The sequence below is a fragment of the Mercenaria mercenaria genome, chromosome 10 (genome assembly GCF_021730395.1).
Source record: "Mercenaria mercenaria strain notata chromosome 10, MADL_Memer_1, whole genome shotgun sequence".
NCBI lineage: Eukaryota > Metazoa > Mollusca > Bivalvia > Venerida > Veneridae > Mercenaria > Mercenaria mercenaria.
The window spans coordinates 5882393-5900097 of NC_069370.1; the positions used below are offsets into that span (position 1 = coordinate 5882393).

Consider the following 17705-nt stretch of genomic DNA (forward strand, 5'->3'; position numbering starts at 1 on the left):
TTGAAAATAGAGAGGATCGTCAAAACAATATTTTGCATTCTTGTAGCGGTGTATCACAACGTCCGTAACAAAAACTTTTTTCCAATAACAATATTTCAACTGTTATCGTCATACAATTTATGCAAATAAACTTGTTAATTTATAAATACCAGGTACAAATGTTCAAAGAACACACAATCCTTTAAACGAAAAACAGTATTGGTGTTAATGTGTTAATGTATGATTTATTTATTTATTTATTTATTTGGGTTTAACGGCGCGCCAACACAGTATAGGTTATATGGCGCCAAACGGGACTACAAATTTTGGTTCCACATCTCATTTACATCAAAATAAAAACACGAGGTATGGAATCTAAATTTGCATACCTGCTGGAATCACAGAGTTACTGCAAAACCAAATGTTAAGACCCTATCAGTCGCCTCTTACGATCATGCAAGGGTAAGGCAGTGGTTCCAATTCTTTTCATACATAGATCGTCCCAGAACCACATGGGGCGAACATTTGCACAAATAGCATAGACAAAGTTAAACTATCTGACGACAAGGACCGCTTTGTGGACCATAAATAGCAAAATTAAACTGATTAATGGTGCGCACAAAGCCACGCCATATTTGAAAGTTACATGACAGTATTATTAAAAGGTAACACCACTAGGTTTATCACTTGAACATGTTATGGTGACCAAAGTCACAAAAATACCACCTAAAATTCTTATGTAAATCTATGTGAAAAGTTAACATGCATGGCAATTTACTCAGGTACTCAATGGAGCAATACTATATAAAATCACCGTCAAGGTACCGAAGAAAATTATGCTATTACAAAATATTCTGAAAATTTAAATTAAGAATATGCCTGCATTTTGATTTGAGTTTTTTTAACACCAAAGTAGTAGCTTTTCCTTTAGCGAAACAATTCGGCGAAAATAAGTTAAGATATTTTCATCAAGCAATCATTTTATATGTATGTCGCGTGTGTAACTTAATATGATGTATGTTACATAAACAATTAAATTTCCTATAATTTTAATATGCATTATACTACAATAATATTTACTGACAATTTGAAATGTTATTATTTAATAAAATACAATGTTTTAATTTGGATAAATATACAATATAACATGTAATTACAGTTGAATGTGTTATTTTCTTTTATCATTAAGTTAATATTTCCCCACTAATCTATTCATAATAAATGTGTTTTGATAAAATATGAGAATACATATAACTATACTAATAAAATAATTTAGTAGAAAGTATTACCTGTCTTGCGACACTTTTGGAAGCCAACTGCAAAAAGGAAGTTTCCTAATTTGATATCAAGAGTGTTAGGCGAAATATTTAGTCATAAAGACACGTCATTAAACATCTACAGTTACGGTAAAAATAAGCAGCTGTGACAAACTTCTTCGTATCTCGCTAATATCAAATAGGATGTTTCGATAAATAAATACATCTACAGATTGAGTTTCTACCCAACAGCTCGTGCGTGTACCTAGAACGTGTCAGGTATTTGCGTAGGCAAAAGGTCAGCAAGGTAAAAATAAATAAATATCTAGTTCTCTGTAAACACCGTTAAAGTGCAAATCATACAACATCATGTGACATATGTTCATTTTTATGGTCAGTTCGAATATTGCTTCAATTCAATATATATATTTTAGGTTGAAGCAAACGTTGAAACGGAAAACAATAAAACTCACAGTACAAAGTAAAGAAACTGCAATGAAAATCAAATAATATTTCTGATGCCTTTTCAATTCAAGCAGCCGAGACATTCCTCTTTTGTACCATGCGCGTTTTCAGCGTTGCGTCGATGCCGAAGCCAGTAATGATAATACAGGGATAATACACGTTTCAGGCGTATTTACGTCTGCAGAAGCACATAAGCCTAAGGGGTTGTTGGTTAAGAATGAGATCACTAACATGTCACACTGGCATTCAGATACTTTTTTTAAACCACAATAGTGTACATTTCATGTCCAAACTGTAAATGAATTGTTATTTTTACCACGTAATGGACAGGGGGCCTGAAGCATTTTGTAAATAAAAGTGTGTGTATTGTCGCTATTCTTGCATAAAAACATGACACGAACACTAGATGTATTGTTTTCATAGGTGAAGACTTTCTGATTCCGGTAGAATTTTTACTGACCACACTGTTGTTCAACATGTTATAGATATTCATAAACGGACTGCACAAAACAACACTACTAATAAAGCATGCATTCAGTGTTTTAAAACGATCATTTTTATTTCTCTTAATTGCAAACATGACATTAACCGTACTTTTGCATATCATTTAAAAATCGGTAAACAGGAGCACAATTTCAAGAATAATAATTTTGCATACGAGTTATCTTGAGTACGAACAGTGATTTCAGTACGAATGGTTGACCAGCTTGCGTGGCAGGCTTTATATGAATTATATTAGAAATTAAACAAAAATATATCGATTGGTACTTCCAAAATCGTTGATATAAAATTTAAAAATTAATAAAAGCTTAAAAATTAATAATAGCAAAAGCTACATGCAATTGAATACGTTCGCGGTTTTTCGCGAACTTTCAACAATCGTTTTTGTCTTAAGGCAGGTAACTGATACAGCAAAACATACTATAAATTGTTTTATACCTTTAATGCTACAAACAGGGTGTTTTATGAAAGAAAAAGACCCAGATACCACTTGTTCTACTGCCCAAGAATAAATATTTGGTCCTAGAAGAGTATTTTGAAAATGAAAACAATGTATAAACAAAACTTGAACTACCTCGTTTATATATAATTTTTCCCCCATTAATAAATGCCATTAATAAATGCCCGGATCCTGCGAAAAAAAGTAGTGTTTAGGCAAGATAACTTTCTTATTTCTGAATGAAATATATTAGTGCGTTTAAATATTATATTAGTTTGATCAATTCCTATACGATTATCATTGTTTCGATTTAAAATTTACTGAAAAGTATTCCAGAAAGATTTTCAACACAAAAATAATTGAAAAAAAAAAGAAAAATAGTGCGGAAACGCGTTTACTTGGAATTAAAAAGATTAAATTACTTTTTCCTGGTATTAGACATTTACGGATTAAGTCTACGTGGACTGTGAACACCTAAGACGATCGATTTTTCAAGGGGACCGTCTCAACATGATAATTTTAATTTATGGTTGGTAGGAAAACATTCCTATAATGATGGTAAGGTCTGGCTTAATATGTCACTGCACAGGATAATATTTGGATTTGTCTGTCCGTCCGTCTGTTCGTCAGAGAAATGTTTTGTTATACATATCGCAAAAGTATTTGATCTAGCGTCATAACACTTTCCTGAAATGTTCTTCAATATTATAAGTTGCGCATCTGCGACAAAGTTGAAAAGATGAGCTAGTCTGATCGCAATGTATCCGTATTCCATCGTCGTCGTCGTCCAGCATGAAAAAATCTAAACTGGGTCAGTTGGGATCAAAATGTAGGTCAGCAGGTAAAACATTGTGAAAACTGTAGAAAACGTAATATCTTGCGTCTCCATTCCTTTGTTGTTATTATACGCCCGAAGGGACGTATTTAGGGATACCACAGGTGTTCATCTGTCTGTCTGTCTGTTTGTCTGTCTGTCCGTCTGTCCGTTAACAATTTCGTGTCGACTCCGCTCCTTGAAGGATTTTAAACAAACTTGAAACAAATGTTATCCACATAAAGAGGACGTGCAGAGCGCCTGTATCAGGTGGCTTGCTTTAAGGTCAAGGTCACACTTAGGGGTCAAGGTCATATGACTTTATTTCGTGTCCGCTCTGTAACTCTTGATCTGTATGAGGGATTTTAAAGAAACATTGCACAAATGTCCACCACATCGAGTCGACGTGCAGAGCGCATGTTTTGGATGGCTAGATACAAGGTCAAGGTCACACTTAGGGGTCAAAGGTCATACAACTTTGTTTCAAGTGCGATGTGTAACTGTTTAACTGCTTGAAGGATTTTAAAGAAACTTGGCACAAATGTTTACCACATTGAGACGACGTGCAGAGCGCATGGCTCGCTTCAAGGTCAAGGTCACACTTGGGGGTCAAAGTCTCATGACTTGTTTTGTGTTTATGTTGCTTTGCATTGCGGTGCTCTTGGTTTTATTTGGCATATCCATTTTTTGTTCACTTACAATATTTTTTTATTGAATTACTTCCCTTTTATATTACTATAAACAGGTTATTTTGTAACATTTTTATTACTGGCCGTAGGGAAAAAACCGATACCACTTTTCTGTGGTACAACATGGATGGTACCTGCAAAGTTAAGGTGTATTTTGACATATCTGTACCTGGTAATGATTTTAGTGGACTTAGAGTTTTTCGGGGAATTTCTTCCCTTTGTTGTCCTTTTCGTTTGGGCTTCAACAGTAAAGTTCTTTAAATTTTGCTCCCATCCCCTGATATAATCCTTCGGGCGTATATTGTCCCGCTTGGCGGAGCACTTGTTATTTCTGTATTAGTGTTAAAGACTTTGTATTTGTATAACTTTATTGTTTTAATTTGTCAGTAGTGGATGGACGAAGAGATGGACAGCTTTTTTACTAGATAAATGAACGGAAGATAGGAAAATAATCAAAATAAAAAACAAGAGGGCCAAGATGGCCCTAGGTCGCTCACCTAAGAAACACTCCATAACAGTGTAAAACATGTTTGACCTAGTGATTTCATGGAAACAAATATTCTGACCAATTTTCATTAAGATTGGACCAAATAATTGGTCTCTTGCGATAAAACAAGCATTTTCTTAGATATGACCTAGTTTTTGACCCTAGATGACCCATGTTCAAACTCGACCTAGATTTTATCAAGAAAATCATTCTGACCAAAATTCATGAAGATCAACTGAAAAATACAGCCTCTATCACATACAGAAGTTTTTTCTTTGATTTGACCAAGTGACCTAGTTTTTTACCTCAGACGACCCATATTCAAATTAGACCTAGATTTCATTAAGGCAATCAACCTGACCAAATTTCATAAATATCAACTGAAAAAAACAGTCTCTATGGCATACACAAGATTTTTCTTTAATTTGACCTAGTGACCTAGTTTTTGATCTCAGATAACCCATATTCAAAACGGACCTAGTTTTCATCAAGGCAATCACTCTGACCAAATTTCATGAAGATCAATTGAAAAATACATCCTCTATTGCATACACAATGTTTTTCTTCGATTTGACCTAGTGACCTAGTTTTTGACCCAAGATGACCCATTTTCGAAATCAGCCTAGATTTTATCAAGGTAATCATTCTGGCTAAATTTCATGAAGATCAGTTGAAAAATACAGCCTCTATTGCATACACAAGGTTTTTCTTTGATTTGACCTAGTGACCTAGTTTTTGACCCCAGATGACCCATTTTCGAACATGGTCTAAATTTCATCAAGGCAATCATTCTGACCAAAATGCATAAAGATCAATTGAAAAATACAGCCTCTATCGCATACACAAGGTTTTTACGTGATATGACCTAGTGACCTAGTTTTTGACCCCAGATGACCCATTTTCGAACTCGGCCTAGATTTCATCAAGGTAATCATTCTGACCAAAATTCATGAAGATCAATTGAAAAATACCGCCTCTATCGCATACACAAGGTTTTTCTTTGATTTGACCTAGTGACCTAGTTTTTGACCCCAGATGACCCATTTTCGAACTCGGCCTAGATTTCATCAAAGCAATCATTCTGACCAAAATTCATGAAGATCAACTGAAAAATACAGCCTCTATCGCATACACAAGGTTTTTCTTTGATTTGACCTAGTGACCTAGTTTTTGACCCGAGATGACCCATTTTCGAACTCGGCCTAGATTTCATCAAGGTTATCATTCTGACCAATATTCATGAAGAAGAATTGAAAAATACAGCCTCTATCGCATACACAAGGTTTTTCTTTGATTTGACCTAGTGACCTAGTTTTTGACCTGAGATGACCCATTTTCGAACTCGGCCTAGATTTCATCAAGGTTATCATTCTGACCAATATTCATGAAGAAGAATTGAAAAATACAGCCTCTATCGCATACACAAGGTTTTTCTTTGATTTGACCTAGTGACCTAGTTTTTGACCCCAGATGACCCATTTTCGAACTCGGCCTAGATTTCATCAAGGTTATCATTCTGACCAATATTCATGAAGAAGAATTGAAAAATACAGCCTCTATCGCATACACAAGGTTTTTCTTTGATTTGACCTAGTGACCTAGTTTTTGACCCGAGATGACCCATTTTCGAACTCGGCTTAGATTTCATCAAGGTTATCATTCTGACCAATATTCATGAAGATTTGTTGAAAAATACCACCTCTATCGCATACACAAGGTTTTTCTTTGATTTGACCTAGTGACCTAGTTTTTGACCCGAGATGACACATTTTCGAACTCGGCCTAGATTTCATCAAAGTTATCATTCTGACCAATATTCATGAAGATTAATTGAAAAATACAGCCTCTATCGCATACACAAGCTAAATGTTGACAGACGACAGACGACAGACGACAGACGCCAGACGACAGACGACGGACGACGGACGCCGGACATCGAGCGATCAGAAAAACTCACCTGAGCATTGCTCAGGTGAGCTAAAAAATCTTCCCATTTATACTGTATTATGGCATAAACATGAATGAAATGAAATTCATTTCTTGTTGACAGTTATCAGTTTATACAATCAATCCGACATGTTTTCTTCTATACACAAGGAATGCACATACATGTACGGTTCTTGAAAGTCGTTGTCGTGAGTGCCTCCATACAAAGCTTACGCTCTTGTAACACTTCAATTCTGCGATTGATTGTTCTACAGTTATTCTGTAATAACATATATATTTGTTCAATTTAGTACATTTAATTAAAAAGGGGCATAATTCTGTCAAAATCCAAACAGAGTTATGGGGATTGCTTTTCTTGGTGAAGATTTCGATAGCAAATAACTATTTTAAGATTCAAGTCAATAGCTTTGATAGTAACAGAGATATTTGACTTGATCAAAAACTTTAACCAAAAATTCTAAGTTAAAAAGGGGCATAATTCTATCAAAATTCAATCAGAGTTATGCGGATAGTTTCTCCTGGTGAAGCCTTTGATGGTAAATAACTATTTTAAGTTTCAAGTCAATAGCTTCAATAGTAACAGAGATATTTGCCTTTATCAAAAGTTTAACCAAAAATTCTAAGTTAAAAAGGGACATAATTCTAACAAAATTCAAATCAGAGTTATGGGGATTGTTTCTACGCGTGTAGACTTAAATAGTAAATTAGTATATTTTAAGATTCAAGTCAATAGCTTTGATAGTAACAAAGATATTTAACTTGATCCAAAAAATTAACAGAACATTCTTAATTAAAAAGGGGCATAATTCTGTAAAAATTCAAATCAGAGTTATGGGGATTGATTTTCCATGTGTAGACTTCGATAGTAAGTAAGTTGTATAAGTTTCAAGTCAATAGCTTTGATAGTAACAGAGATAATTTACTTTATAATAAAATTTAACAGAAAATTCTTAATTAAAAAGGGGCATAATTTTGTAAAAATTCAAATCAGAGTTATGGGATTTGTTCTTCCTTGTGTAGACTTCGATAGTAAATAACTATTTTAAGTTTCAAGTCAGTAGCTTTGATAGTAACAGAGATATTTGACTTTATAATAAAATTTAACAGAAAATTCTTAATTAAAAAGGGGCATAATTTTGTAAAAATTCAAATCAGAGTTATGGGGTTTGTTCTTCCTTGTGTAGACTTCGATAGTAAATAACTATTTTAAGTTTCAAGTCAAAAGCTTTGATAGTAACAGAGATATTTGACTTTATCACAAACTTTAACCAATAATTCTAAGTTAAAAAGGGGCATAATTCTATCAAAATTAATTCAGAGTTATATGGATAGTTTCTCCTGGTGAAGCCTTTGATGGTAAATAACTATTTTAAGTGTCAAGTCAATAGCTTCGATAGTAACAGAGATATTTGCCTTTATCAAAACCTTTAACCAAAAATGCTAAATTAAAAAGGGGCATAATTCTGTAAAAATTCAATCAGAGTTATGGGGATTGTTCTTCCTTGTGTAGACTTTGATAGTAAATAAGTTTTTTAAGTTTCAAGTCAATAGCTTTGACAGTAACAGAGATATTTGACATTATCAAAAAATTTTACCCAACGGAGACGCCGACGCCGGAGCGAGTGCAATAGCTCTTCTTTTTCTTCGAAAAGTCGAGCTAATAACAGGCACATCCAAATTTATATCACCTACCGCATAGTGATGATATAATAACTCAAACCCTATTGCCGTTATAAACTCTTTTTCATATCGCGCATAATATAATTAAACTATGTTGAGACGGTCCCCTTGAAAAATCTATCGCCTTAGGTGTCCACAGTCCACGTAGACTTAATCCGTAAATGTCTAATTATGCATGCCTTAACCCATATGTTCTTATTCAATGGGTACGTAATTCGGCAGGGTTTTACACATGAATGAACAAGAGAAAAACAATTTAATACTATATTAAATACAGTTACAGTTTACAATGCTTGCCTCAATACAGTCACATATGGTATTGCTACTCATAGAAAAATGTAGTCAATGTATCTATCAGCATGGAAATAAAATTATACATGTACAAAAAAGGCTGGAAAGTAGGACACGTAAACTTATATAAAGCAATTAAGACACAAAGATAACAGCAAGTTTTGAGTGCTAATAAACTCACCATTGGCCTATTTTGCGTGTTGTTAACAAATATGACGTTCTTTGGTTGTCTACGTTGACTTATATCTTGCATTCAGTTCAAACAATATTAATTTAAATAAAATTATGTTTATTTTATGAGAAAATACGTAAATACGTAATGAACCTAGAAAGACAAAACTCTATTCAGAAAAATCTTAAAGTATTTGAACTTGAACCCTTCTGGTCCTATGGGATCATGGAGTCAAAAGATAGCATTCCACTGGAGCGTGAAAGGTGTTGCACATTGCCTTACTTTTAGCGAACCAAGTATGCTGTTATAAAACTTGGTTGCCTTTCTTGCTTCTAAGGGATTTTCTAATAGATTTGAGCCGTGCCATGAGAAAACCAACATAGTACATTTGCGACCAGCATAGATCAAGACGAGCCTGCGCATCCGCGCAGTCTGGTCAGGATCCATGCTGTTCGCTAACGGTTTCTCTAATTGCAATAGGCTTTGAAAGCGAACAGCATGGATCCTGACCACACTGAGCGGATGCGCAGGCTGGTCTGGATCCATGCTGGTCGCAAATGCACGATGTTGGTTTTCTCATGGTGCGGCTCATTTTATAGTTATAAAATCAGTGTTACTATTTAATATTTGCTCGTCATTATTTCGTTATTTATTATAGCGGTACTTTATGCAATACCTGCTATTCTAGTGTGATATGAGAAGAATATCCCTATTTTCAGCTATCTCAAAGACAAGCATAATCTTGGGCATGTTTCCTCTATCAGTGCGTAGAATGTACACCAAAGCCTAGCTTGAACATTCTTGGACGGTTATAATAAAAAGATACAGGTGAGACGAAGTAGAGTTATGGTTCTTCACTTTTAAAAGTGTCCAACATCCTTGTCTGCAGCTTAATTTCCTTCAGCATATTTAGAATTAAGTCCCGGATAACAAAATTAAATAAGAAAGGGAGGTAATAAATACATAAGCAAAGTAGACCGACGCTTGTTGCACGCTGCACACTCTCTCAGTACTCTCTGTCACTGTGTGAAAGTTCAACACCATCACTCGGATAGTTTTAGAATTATTCTCCGGACAAATGTGTTATGAATAAATCTAAAGAAAGTTAGACGAACAAAAAAGGTATGTAAGGTAATGTAGAGTTATGGTTCTTGCACACTGCACTTCCTTTCAACCTCTTCCGTCTTTGCATTAAGATGTAACAACATCCCTCGAATAAGTCAAAATTTAGAGCCCGGATAAGATGTACAGACACGGACAGACAGACAGATAGACACAATGATCGGGGCATCCGTAAGAAGGCGGGGCGATAATTACAGAGCGGCAACAACAGCTGCAGCAGCTATATCAATATCCAAGGTCATTTCTATGGATTGACGACAGGGAAACTGTAATGATATGTCTGTGCAACTGATTTACGGGGAAGATGCGGCATAAATTACAACGCTTATCAGTATACACGTCTCCTAAATAACTTCCGTGAAATAACCAAACCATACATCATGATAATGTTCGTGTCCAAACTCATTCAGAGAAGTAGCCACAGCTGTCTACTGCCACACTATATGGATATCTTAGACTGGTATCATATCTTATCTTTTTTATGTTTTATATGCATCTTAATTCACCTTTATCCCCTAGTCTGGGAATGAATTATGTGCACGAACACATGTTTAGTAATTGATATGATATCATACCCGTTCAATAAGAGGATGTTAAGAGTGTGTTGATGGTACCTTTATTACCAAGTATAATATATCAAAGAGAGAACATGTTGTAAATGATTCCACCAGGTGGCGTCACACACTACCAACAGCTTACGGCTGCACAAACATATTCATTATGTACTGTTTCGTCACATGACATATAACTTGTTATGAATTAAGCAAGGCGCTAACAAACCGATCATATGAAATATGTCATTAAAAAAAAACTCGATGTTTGCCCTCTTTCACAGAGATTGTCCAAGTAATGAAAGCAAAGCATTTGTAATAATATGATATTTTATAATATTAATAATGTTGGGCTTCAACTTGCAAGTTGTCTTTTTTTATGTTACGATGGTTAAGATATTTATGCACGTTTGAAACAAATAATGTTCTAGTATGTAGAATTTTATTCCGCCATATTTTTTCAAAACATCATTATACCAGAAGGAAATCTGGCAAATAATCAAGATAGGGGTATGTGCTTGATGTTTTTGTTAGACCGATATGAAAATGTTGGTCCTGTCAATTTTGCAAATGAAACACCTTATTCGTTTTAACGTTACAAAAATGGTTAATTATTATTCCTTATGAGGTCTGAACGTTTAATGGGTCAAATCTCAATAAAACAGCATTTTACTATCTATCTTAAACTCTGATCTATATTATTCTATTTCCGTTGCTCCTACTAATATGAAATAAGGCAAAGCCCCAAAGCGAGCTCAAAGAAATCGGATTTAGCTAAAAATATCATACATCATTTATTTGCCACAAAGAAACTATTCACTACTCACAAGAATTCAGGAGAACCTATTCACTTGAAAAAGTCTACATTTAGTGTCACCATACCTGTAACAGTGAATATCATACGTTGCAAAATTTATGGGAAGCCGGTGTCACGGTGACGTCATTACCGCGTTCCCGTTTCTTTCTGCTTATTAATGACATTTTTTCCATTTTCGGCCGATGCTTGATCTTTTAAATGAAAACAATATTTTTTTTTCAAACAACTGGAAATCATTCTTTCATAATGGTTGAGTGATGAATATTTTTTAGCAATTGAATGAAGTTCTGTATTCACTCCGGAAAGAAGTACTTCCTGTGAGCACCTATCCGCTAGGGTGCGCTTTTTAAAAACTTCCGACGAAACTTTTCAAATCCATCACCAAGTGTGCAAGTATACTTGCATTACCGTAAAGCTCGATTCTCGAGCAGGCCCTTCGGGCCTGCTCTTCGAGCTCGCTATTAGTATTTATCTAGGTTAAACTCTGATCTTCGTTGATCCTGTACTAGTGTTATTCCATTTTCGTTGCTCCTGGTACTATATAGTATTTATCTAGGTTAAACTCTGATCTCTGTTATTCAATTTTTGTTGCTCCTGGTACTATATAGTATTTATTTAGGTTAAACTCTGATCTCTGTTATTCCATTTGCGTTGCTCCTGGTACTAGTATTTATCTAGGTTAAATCCTGATATCTGTTATTCCATTGTCGTTGCTCCTGGTACTAGTATTTATCTATTTTAAACTCTGATTTCTGTTATTCCATTTGCGTTCATGGTACTAGTATTTGTCTAGGTTAAACTCTGATCTCTGGTATTCCATTGTCGGTGCTCCTGGTACTAGTATTTATCTCGGTTAAAATCTGATCTCTGGTATTCAATTTCGGTTGCTCCTGTTTCCTGGTTCTAGTATTTATGACTTGCTTGACGGCATTGCAGATATTGTGGCTGGTTTAAGAAAAAGTTTAATGCAAAAGATTTTGGTATCTTCAAAGAAAACAGTATAAAGAGCATCATCATGAAGAATATTTTTCGTCCTCTATTCCATCTGTATATCCTTAATATACTAACATAAACATGTCGTGACCTACAGTTAAATTAAAGGAAACAAAACAAATGCAAAGTATTCATAAAATCAATGATGTTGAAAAGTATTAAACTTTCTTTCTTTCTTTTTAAAGAAGATAAAAGAAAATCATTCGACTATCCAAAGAATAGATACAGCTATTGCTCTCACCCATGCGTCGGCGTCGGCGTTCCTTTTTTGTTGAGTTTTCCATGTAAACTCGTATCTCAGTATCCACTGACGGAAATGGATCGATACTTTCAAATTATGAAACTTATTAATATTTATCTATACATGAATGTTAGCAAATTACCAGACTCTAAAACTAAGGGTAATATCAATTTTTTTCAAATTTTACCTTTATTCGGAGTTAACTGTGACGAACAGTTTACTCGCACTTTAGACATTATTGTCACGAGAACAATACCTGTGACGCTGCACGGGTAAACCCTAAATTGCAAAATGGACCCAGTGTCACGAAAAGGAGCCACTTTTCCTGTGATAATCTACCGACTAAATATTAATGATTTTATTCTTTTATTAAAGACAATTACTGTTTGCTTGATTTCTCTTTAAATTAGAACAATACCACCGATATTATACACTGTCATAAAGAACTCCGAATTTGCTAACAGGGAACTTTTTACATGTTCAGATTTGAATGTACCGTCAAAAAAAGATTCTGATGGGGTATATACCAATGTAAAATTCAGTCGTTTTAAGCGCCGAAAGAGGGCTTAACGCAGCTAAATACTAGTACCAGGAACAACAGAAATAAAATACCAGAGATCAGAGTTGAAACCCAGATGAATACTAGTACCAGGAGCAACGAAACTTGAATATCAGAGATCAGGGTTGAAATCCAGATGAATACTAGTACCAGGAGCAACGAAAATAGAATACCAGGGATCAGGATTGAAACCCAGATAAATACTAGTAACAGGAGCAACGAAAATTGAATATCAGAGATCAGAGTTTACTAGTGCCAGGAGCAGCGAAAATTTGAATATCAAAAATCAGATTTTAACCCAGATAAATACTAAATGGAATACCAATTATCAGAGTTTAACCTAGATAACGATATGCTGAACAGATTTGCTCCATTGAACGTGCAGACCTCATAAAGAGATGCTATTATTAATCATATTGTAACGTTGAAACATTTGCAAACTTGTTTTAAGTATGAGAAAGTATATGGACAGTTCACAAATCTCTCAATATTACATTTAAGTTACTGGTCGATATCTTCCTGTGTTACTAGATTTGATGAACTTGCACATCGAATTCTTTTTATATTCAGTAAGTATGTATTGACTTAAGTAATATATATATTCATGTATTTTATATAGAAGTATATTTAATCATAAAGAATGTGTCAATCACTGCATTATGGTCTAATGACAATATGGTGCACCAATTAACCGCTCGTAAGCGACAACTGTTTTAATGATTTTTTGTTGAAATAAGATACATGTACTTTACATCTGTTAAAAATGAACAAAGCTTTGAATTAAGGATAGTGTGTAAGGGGGCAGAAAAACATGTCTGATGGATTGATTTTCAATGGTTTAAGTGGTATTAACAAATCAAGTCAAGTCAAAGTTTATGCAGCAAAAACGTATACATGTTCATCACCAAATACAATGTGGCAGTACATACACATACCACAGAAAAGTATCAGTCATATATTGTAAGAGTGGAATGTACAATCAGCTATATATATATATATATATATATATATATATATATAGCAAAACGAATATATATATATATATATATATATATATATATATATAGCAAAACGAATAGATACACACACAAATAAATAACATTTCATTCATTACATTAGTATAAAAGTACTTATCCAATTGCTTCAGTTGCGAAGTAAATATATTTTCCTAAAGTGACAAGCTTAATACTTTGAGTTGAACTCATAATAGGTTTGAATTTATAAACACTATAGGCAGCATATACTAGGATAGTAATATTTTGGAAAATAGGCCTATTGTTTCCTTAAATCATAATAAAATTGACAATAATGATTAACAAGAGGCCTCGAAGCTCTATTCATTTCATAGCCTTTGGCAGCGTGTGACAAAAAGATATATATCGAAATAAAAAAGTGGAAAACCACATGTCGCCCAACATGACATAAACGAAAATGTTGCATACTCGGTTTGATTGAGCCTGTTCATGCCCCTCTAGCCCCGGTTGAGCAGAATTCAACATCTACACATTTAGAGACATCCGCAGATATATTCATACGGCGATACGCATGGAACCTTCAATGAGTGCAATTCCATTAAAAGTAGCGAATGGTCCCCTTTGCAAAGTCGAACGGTACACAGTATATAACATATAAGACATATATCGAGAGTTGAACGGAACGCAGTCAAATAAAGTAGGAGTTACGCTAGTTTCCCGTTCTGTCCTTTATCATAGAACAAGCAATATGTGACACATTCAAATCACATGTTAAAGGGACTAACCTACACATTTTAGGCTACAAATAATTTCTCTCAAAAATCCATAAAAATGAGTACTCTGAAAGTGACTATTGTTACAAACTTATTGACATAAGATTTTTGCAAGATATTCTTATAAATAACCAAAATAATTGTGCAGAAGGTTGTATACCGTTGCAACGCTTTTGAAATGATGCAGAAAATTTACATTCTTCTTGCATTTTTACCAATATCTAATATTTATTTATACCAACTTTATCATTTTTAGTGTCATATATACATTCTACGTCATACTTTGTTGAAAATTTTCACCAAAACTGTGGGCGAGTAGCTTTAAATGAAAAAGAAGAAAAAAAATCTAACACTTAATCACTGAATTTGTCGTTGGCAATATATATTCAGATTAAGTTTTATAAATAAACAAACCCCGAATATTGCAGTTGATTTAGACAAAAAGTCAGATTTCACTTACTGCTCTGTAGAAAGAAATTTAGAATAAAGTTGTTAAAAGCTACATTTTGCCTATATTAGATACAGGTGATTCTCGATTGCTCGTTTTTCTATTCTAATATTATGTACTATTCAAATAGCACATGGGCGACCAATATTTAAAAGAGTTGCACGACTGTACAGACGAAAATATGCAAAAAAAAAACCTCTTAAATAAAAAAAGTTGTGTTTCAAGAAATATCTCTGTAAAGAATGGAAAGATAAACAGCACTATCTAGTTTTATATTGTTTTCACGTTCTTTACAAATTAAAACAGGAAGGTTCACATGGACAAACAAAAATGTATTATCGCAGTCTTATCATCAATTGTATCTATTGGGTGATTTTTGAACAGCAGCTAACATTGGATGCAATGAGATTATCGGTCCTCATTAATCTTTACCCTGCTAGATTTTCTAAAATGGACTGGTCCATCATTCAATTAGGTCAGAACCACTTATTATTCAAAGGAGTATTCACTGAAAATTTACTGACTAATAGCGAACAGTGCAGACCATGATCAGACTGCACGGATGTGCAGGCTGGTCGCAAAGGCAGAATCACTTGCCACCAGCAGACTAAATGTTAATGCGGCGTGTTAATAAAAGGTTAGCTAATTTATTCTATAGGCAAAAATACCCTTCAATTCTAGATTCTAAGCCACCGGTGTTTTAGTATTCTGGATTTAAATCAAACTAGTTTTAGCATATATATCATCTTATTTCTCAGTTTCAAAGTTAAATTCTCCATAATGAGACAACCCCATATCTACTTCTCTATACTATCCATTTGCGAAATGTTAATATATACATTAAATTTAATTTAGTTTTTCACCTCGTAGCACTGTATTCAAATTAAATGTTTGTAAAGAGTGAAAACTAAGCTGTGAGCCAATACCTTTCTGCTTAAGACATGTAGTGTTTGATCCACCTTTTCAAACTATGCTTATCCTTGATGTTCCTGGTAATAACGTTTTATAAGTAAGTAAGTAAGTAAAGACTTTATTTTCTGTGAATTACACATTTGGCATATAATACCAATTTACAATATAGTCCACAACATATTTACAAAATATAATTTAAAAATAAATATTATCAAACATAACTCATTATCATAATTATGTCTTTTGACAAAAAAGTTGAAAAGTAGAAAACTGTAATAAGTATACACAAGTACATATAAACAAAGCATACAAACTTCAAGTTTTTCAAGTTTCAAGTTTTTCAAGTTTTCAAGTTTATTCAATAAATTCTCAGTTTGTATACATACAAAAACATGAGATAAATCCAAGATTTCACAAAAAACATTACATATAGTCACGCAAATATGAGGGCAACACATTGACATTGTTCTAACTGAGGAAACTATTTATAGATATTCAAACATCATTACAAGGTTAAAAATAGGTCAGATTATGTCATTCGGAGAAGCGTGTCATCGAGTGTATTGAAATAAACACATGTGCTTTCTTGACCGTTTATTCGTTTACTTAAATGTCTGAACAGATGAAGATATGATATTTCATCTGCTAAAGAGTCCTAAGAATTATGTACATAGTATTTTCTCTAGGATACATAGTTTTATTCATTACTAAAATGCCATTCGAGATACTCTTGTTTGAATTTTTCCAAGGTGTCAGCTGATCTTATATGAATAGGGATATCATTCCAAATGACAGACCCTGAGTAATACAATGATTTTCGAAAAAAATCTTTTTCAGGTTTTGGTACAAGAAGTTCATTATTATCACTTGATCTAAGAGCATAAATTGATGAATTTTTGTGTTTGAATTTAGATGTAAGATATTCTGGACACTGATTGTTTAAGGCTTTGTAGACCATGATAGCTTTCTTGTATTTTATTCTGTCTTGGAATTTCATCCACTTAAGTTGTTTAAACAGATCTGAGGATGGGACACTACTGTACAGTCTTGGTCTAAAATTATTCTTGCTGCCGTTTCTGAAATTTTAGCAGTGTATCTAATTGCTCTTCATTGCAATTTCCCCATGTTGTGCAGCAGTAATCAAGATGTGGCAAGATGTAAGAGTTGAAAAATAGCTTTCGTGAATGTAAACTTAAAAAATGTTTTATTCTTAGTAACAGATAGAGATTTGTGTTACATTTTTTTAAAGTCTGATCAACTTGGTGCCTCCAGTTAAGGTGTTCATCCACATGTACACCAAGCAGTTTCTCTGAAGTTGAGTATGATAGATTCTGTCCTTGCATTTGAATTGTTCTTGATTCTTTGTGATCATTCAGATGTTGATTGTTATAAGATGCTGTGGAATGAGGAATTGACAAAAAATCATAAACTGGTATATCACAGAGGCTTCTTATCTTGATTGTGTTTTTATCAGAAAATTTAGACATGCGCTAGCGCAGTTAAGAACAGGTGTTCATTCTTTAGAAATTGAGCTTGGTAGACGTAACAATACACCAAGAGAATCTAGAATTTGTAAACTGTGTTCAGAAGGTGTA

The 17705-nt window shown here is 33.8% G+C and overlaps 1 protein-coding gene across 1 annotated transcript in view; it reads right to left on the bottom strand.

Annotated features, from left to right (window-relative positions):
• Window positions 1-1427, bottom strand: part of LOC123560993 (uncharacterized) — a 164841-nt gene extending 163414 nt beyond the window's left edge. The window contains exon 1 of the mRNA XM_053552200.1: window positions 1269-1427. The gene's annotated coding sequence lies outside the window, so the exon portion shown is untranslated. The remainder of the gene's footprint in view (window positions 1-1268) is intronic.
• Window positions 1428-17705: the final 16278 nt, after the last annotated feature.